The 6431-nt window shown below is 42.3% G+C and overlaps 1 long non-coding RNA gene across 9 annotated transcripts; it reads right to left on the bottom strand.

The window, feature by feature from the left end:
* Positions 1-520: 520 nt before the first annotated feature.
* Positions 521-4844, bottom strand: LOC147639585 (uncharacterized). Of its 9 annotated transcripts, XR_015270082.1 has the most exons (5): positions 4735-4822; positions 4150-4236; positions 1619-1699; positions 1453-1544; positions 521-810 (listed from the first exon to the last, which is right to left on the bottom strand). It is a non-coding gene; the product is annotated as an uncharacterized LOC147639585 (long non-coding RNA). The 9 variants fall into 9 exon arrangements; XR_015270087.1 differs by lacking the exon at positions 1453-1544 and having other exon boundaries at positions 1619-1740; XR_015270090.1 differs by lacking the exon at positions 1453-1544.
* Between the last annotated feature and the right edge of the window lie 1587 nt (positions 4845-6431).

Genomic DNA, 6431 nt, shown 5'->3' with positions numbered 1-6431 from the left:
CAGGTGTTTGCTAGAGCACCGTAAACCATCTACACAAAAGGACAATGGTGAAGGTTTCATCCCTTTACCATCTAGGGTGCCCAAAAATGCTCTCTTAAAAAAAGCCGCAAATGTTGGTAGTTTTCAAGTATGGCCACTGCTTCACGACATACATAATAAACCAGCAAGGTAAGAGATAATGTTCATCAAGAGAATGGAAACAAGAGCTTTGCAGATCCATCATCATCACTACAATACTCCAAAATCGGTCTTCTTTTAAAGATTATAAAAGTATTCTGTGTTCTCTATTTCATTGGATATAAAGTTCCTGATTTTGTGAAGGCTCATCAAGTTTCTTCTAGTGGGGGAGGCAGTCGAAAAAGCGAGCAAAGAAAACCGAGCGAGCCATATTCCAAGGTAGAACCATATACGAACGTGACAACCATATGTTATCATTGATCGACATCATGATTAGTTCATTTACATTCCCAAGCTCCTCTCCCAACACACAATACACTACCCTTTGTTGCACTTATCGACAAAACATTATAATATTGACTATCCATATATTCAACAATAGCTAACACATCTCACAAAAAAACACCACATGAGGTCAGGCCTCTGAGAATTATCATCCACAAAGAAGGACATCATGTCTACCTAACAACAATAGGTAGCTCAACTCACAACAAAACATAACAATATCAGGCCTCAGAGCATTTATCGTCCATGTAGAAGCAAGGCACAAGTTTCTTTTGTCTTGCATCACCATCAAATCACTCTCTTTGAGCCATCTCTTGTGCCATGTCCTCAACATAGCATGGTAGGACGCTACAAAAAACATGATAAAAACGAGGGGAAGCCAACCTTGAGTCAATCCCAACAATATAATAGCATCACTCAATGAAGCTCACTCAATGAAGCTATAACTATTCAACAAACCTAACCTTACATAATAGCACAAAATATGTAAGTGCCTAAAAAAGAAAGTGAATAATAACAAAGTTAATCCATGCAAAAACAAAATCTATCCATGGTAGCAGAAAGCAAGAAACGAAAACATGGCAATGTATGTTCAGAAGAGTAGTGCTGAGTGTGGATCATCACAAATCATCAAATGGATTATCTACATGGAGACCTTGTAGGCATCACCCATGTCCTCCTCCGCATCATGAAACTCCAAGCGCGCCTTCTTAGCACTAGCAATCTGTACCAAAAGTCGTACCACACCATTGACTATGCCATCATTCTCATCGAAAGAGAAGCACGGTCGTGCAGAGGCGTGACAAACACGCATCATGGGAACTGTGCCACACCCCATCTCCAACACAAGAACACTCTAGGGACATAGAAGGTGTAGAATGCAAGAAACAAAACTTGTGGATCGCTCTACAGCACCACGCCAAGTATTGGTCGATGATGGCCTGACCATCTTACGTGCATCTAGGAGGTACTGTGTCCAACAATCACTACCTTATTGAAGCTACAACCTCCTGAAGAAAGACATGCTCTCCTCTAGATACACTAGAGGCTAGCAAACTGACTCGCCGTGCAAACACCCTCATCTGCATGAAAGAGGTTTAGAAATCACGTCACAACGATCAAATTAACTTCATTGGAGCAATGCAAAGAATCTTACCACCAGTTCGATTCCGACTTGGAAATCATATCCATGTGGCAATTTGTCGTGGTCGAAGATGTGATGCCCAACCTCAAGTCCCTAGACATGCAGGTAGCACTCCAACCAAGTTACAGCTTATCCTAAGCAGCATAACAAATAGTTTAGTAGATTAGTCAAATAATTTTTTATAAGGGAAACAAAACAAGAAGCTCAGTGAGATGGAACACCTACTAGTGGTACCCATAACACCAACCATCCACTATCCGCTAAGGATGCTGCTCCCACTGTGATGCCGTGCTAAATGTGCCCCTCGCTTAGCATGTTTTAAGGGTGCATACCACCTCCCACCTCCAACTTGTACCCTATAGGAAAGTCAACGAAGACCAAGTCTGTGGCCCACTTGACTACCTTTCTCATCCTCATATATATGTGGTCCTCCCTTGCTACTTTGGTGAAGAAATCATGTACGAGTTTGTATGAGGAATTCTTCTTGTTGCCAACCAACAAAATCAAGCCCCATGGACACGTAATCACCTACCATGCATTCATAGGGCACCACATGGCCAGAGAGATGCAACAAATCAAGAGGGAATGGTCGAACAAAATTGAATGTCACCATCTCTTTTGCAGCAACTTTGTCCTCTGCATGTTGTGCCAAACATGAATACTAGATTGAATAAAACCCTATCAACATAACCAAGAGAGTGATGAGATGATGTTGGTCAACTTCAATGTCCTAACTCACATCCACATGGCCACTATCCTCATTACGGGGCGGGCTTTCATCAACAACCTCTTGAACTACAACACAAATTCTTGCTTGAAGAACATACCAAATGACGTAATTAGAATTATTGTTTAATCCAATGATATTGTGGCACTTACTTTTTTGGGCCTGTGAAGATTTAGTGGAACATGAAGAACGACCACCATGCACGTCCACATTTGACCCACCACCCTTCTTTAAATGGATCTTGTACATCTCCCTCTCTCTTACAAGTACATGCCCGTCACCAAAATATGAGAAATGGGCTTGCTCTTTCGATACATGCATGCATCCTCATTACCAAGATCCAACCAGCCTTTACATTACATTTCTCTAAAGCTGGGAGAGGCTTACTTTTGAGCCTGCGATGATGGTGAACGTAAGAGAGCCCAGAGAAATGGGAACAATGTTGGAGCTCTCCAACGTGGATCAGCTCTACAATTACTACAACTCAGTCGCTCTCTTCTACAGAACACCTCCGCAGGGAAAGAGCTCATGGAACGTGGGCGGCGTGCTAAGAAGTGCGTTGCAGGAGCTGCTAGAGCATTACCCATGGGCGGCGGCCAGAATGCGTGTGAACCAGTGCGATGAGAAGCTGATGGTGGAGTGAGGGGAGGGGGTGTACTTTGTCGCCGCCCATGTGGACATGGATTTCTCAGAGCTCGGCGACATATCGTCGCTCAATCCTTCTTTGGATCTCTTGTTCCCTAGCTTGCTTCTTCTTGCGCCGAGAAGGGGACAAAGACCCTCCTATCGTGGCTATTCAGGTAGCATAATATATTGTACCTACTCCACATGCACTGCCATTATACACAGCTTGCATGCATTATATATAATTTCTGAAGATGATCAGATCTGTTCTGCTGCGGGTTACCAGGTTTAAGTGTGGGGGCTTCAATCTCTCTTTGGCGAACAACCATGTGCTCATGGACGGCTGTGCGTATCAATACGTATGCCTTATACCATAGAGACACATTGTGCCTATTGCACCGCATATCAATACGTGGTGCTCTCTTTCCTTCTCTACTTGTTCGCATTACCAAGCTCTTATGGACAACATGGGCCAAGAGCATGCTTTTGGGAGGTCATCAGCTCCCACCTGACCATGAGTTGCACCTCAGGATACCCGTGAAGAACGTTAGGGAGCGAATCATTCCCACGATCACCTAGGGCTAGATGGGCAACACGATGTGCCATGCCTGTGTGAGAGCCACTGTGCAGGAGTTGATCGAGAGCCCTTTGTTGGTTCACATGCACAAGATCAAATCGGCCATCGTGAATGTCATGTAGCATCGTGTATTGATACGCGGTGCTCTCCACTTTGAGTCTGCATCTGCCATCATCATCAACATCTTGGATGGGCTCTCTTGAGTTACCAACACATCACAAGTCAACTGGTTAACGCAGATTGCTATCTTGCAACAGTTTTACCCATACTTCTGGACTTTGTGCTGCTCCTTTGCCAAACCACTATTTCACACTAAATGTAATCAATCTTTTGCAAGGTCATGATAATTCTATAGCTTGTGCAATGGTTCTTCTAGGCCATTCACCAAGGGCTAAAATACCTACCAAATTACCACACCGAGAACTTCGCAACTGCCCAAAATGTAGATGACAATCCATTTAAGGTACTTGTAATATCACAGCCTCGAGGTGAAATAAGACTGTGGAGATAAGAGTATCAAAACCATGACAAAATGGGCACAAAGGTGAACACACACTATGCCGAAAAGAATAACTACAGTGCTGACAGCCAGACATGGCAGGAGTAAAATTTTACCTTGCAAGAAGCAAATGGCATGCTAGACCATTCCTTTATGGCCTAACCATTTGGCAATCACCAATGACCTCAATGCTCATTGTAGATCTGGTTCCCCCATAGAATGAAAACAGCCATCGTCGGCATACAGCCAGAACCTTTAATTAGATTTAAATAAATCTTCAACCTAAATAGGGTTGTTCTAAGACAAGTTTCCAATCCCTCCGGTTTTTAACCATACCCCCTTCAATCCTAGCTTCGGCAATGTCCTAGAGACACACAACACCATGTATTGATACATAGTGCTCTCCACTACCTCATACACCATGCATGTTGCTATGCGTATTGATACACCACACATGTTACTCCACCGTCACACAGCAGCATGTTGCCTATACGCATGTTGCTCTGTCATCACACAGCACTGCATATGGATACACGGTGCTGTCCACTGCGCGTATGGATACACAGTGCTCTCCACTGCGCGTATCAATACGCCTTGTGCCATAGAGACACATTGCGCCTCGCATTGCGTATGAATACATGGTGCTCTCCTGCCTCCCTGTGCATAGCCAAGAAAATGAGAGGTTCAGTAGAAGAGCATACCTGGTCGAGGAGGTTGCAAAGATGAAGTCGCACGAGGCTTCCTGCTTGGAAACAAAAGACAATAAAACAAGAAATTAGTTATTAGAATAGTTAGCGTAGGGTAGTGAATATTACATTAATCATGCACATGACACGAAACATCTATAACCCTTTATTCCTATGTTATTTCATTATTGACCATGACTAATTATTATTATTATTATTAAATCGTAATGTTTATCTTTTTTGACATCTTCATCAAATTATTCAACAAAAGATAATAGAAAATCAAAGACTAGAATCTATTCCATGAGTGGTGTATCCAGCTCTGCATCATCTGTGCTCTTTGCCGGCTTCATATTCTCATCTTTCAACAACTAAGTAGTTAGGTCAGAAATATTCACCATGCCTTCTTCCACAGTGCACATCCAAGATAGCTTCAACAAGACTCTCTCCATAAGATTTGACACAACACTATGTGAAATTAGCTTGCAAGATATAAAGGAGCATTTTGGGATTTCTAATGCCAATGCACTTGAGTTGCAACAAGTGACAAGTCAATGCGATTTTACTGTGACTAAGCCTCTAGTGGTGTTAGAAGATGGGGTGATGGGATATAAGCTTAATGGAAAAAATAATAATGTATATTGTATCTCTGTATTGAATGAAACAACTAATGTTAATGAAGTGGAGAACAAACAAGGTAGTGTGTTGCCTCTTATTGAAGGTCTTCTAATATCTAGTTCTGTGCATGTGGCCTACACAACTTCCACAAGTGTTCATGAGGTAAGTGAGCTCCCCATGAACTATAATGGTTATGTGGTCTATGAATTTCCACCTGCACCACTGGCAATAGCATGCAGGGAACGGACCAGAAGAATAATGGCCATGTATGTACAGTACAAGATCGCATGATATCTTCCTTGGAACTGTGAGGATGAGCAGGTGTTGTGGGATACCTTAGCTGTTATAATGTGGATTATCCTTTTGTAGAAAGAACTAGCTTGGTTAATGATTCCCAAATGAAAAGGAAAATGAAGGAAACCACCCTCAATAGGAACATTATATGTAGAGCATGGTACTTTGAAATGCAAACATTGTGGGTAGCCACTTGAGTGTATGTAGGGTTGTGATGCATACATATACTATTGTATACCACATGAGAGATAGTACACCACTAGGTGTGTGATTCATGTGGGTGACCATGAACGCCCATTTGGTGCTGGTTTGTCAAGGTTCATGCAAAAATAGGTTCATGACATGGTCAAACCTTAGAGCTCAATTGAATCCTTATGCATCTTGTAAGAACATTGAAGTAGCTGTGGGATAGGATCTAGTAATGGAAATGTTGTTGTCCAAGGAATGGCATGACTATAAGGAGTTTGACGAAACAAAGCTCTAGGAGGTCTTAGATAAGCTTATCCCTTTGTCTCAAAGGAGAAGCAGAAACAGAGAAATGTAAATAATCTCTTTTGTCATTCTAGACTCCTGAACATATAAAGGATGAAGAACTTCCAAGACTACTTGCATGGTTTAATTGGTGGGATGTTTGGGTTTCTCAATGGGGAGTTGTGCTCCTTGAAAGCAGCATGAGTATATGGGATTTGTTTTGTCTATGAACTTGTCTGAAACAAAACATTCAAGCATGAGGGCTGCACATGGGTACTCCAAGTACATATCACTTTATGAGGTGTGTAGTGCGGATCTAGAAATGGCAT

Source organism: Cibotium barometz, chromosome 3 (genome assembly GCF_041138505.1).
Source record: "Cibotium barometz isolate CiBa-2024 chromosome 3, ASM4113850v1, whole genome shotgun sequence".
NCBI classification, from domain to species: domain Eukaryota; kingdom Viridiplantae; phylum Streptophyta; class Polypodiopsida; order Cyatheales; family Cibotiaceae; genus Cibotium; species Cibotium barometz.
This window is presented reverse-complemented; position numbering and strand designations above follow the sequence as displayed.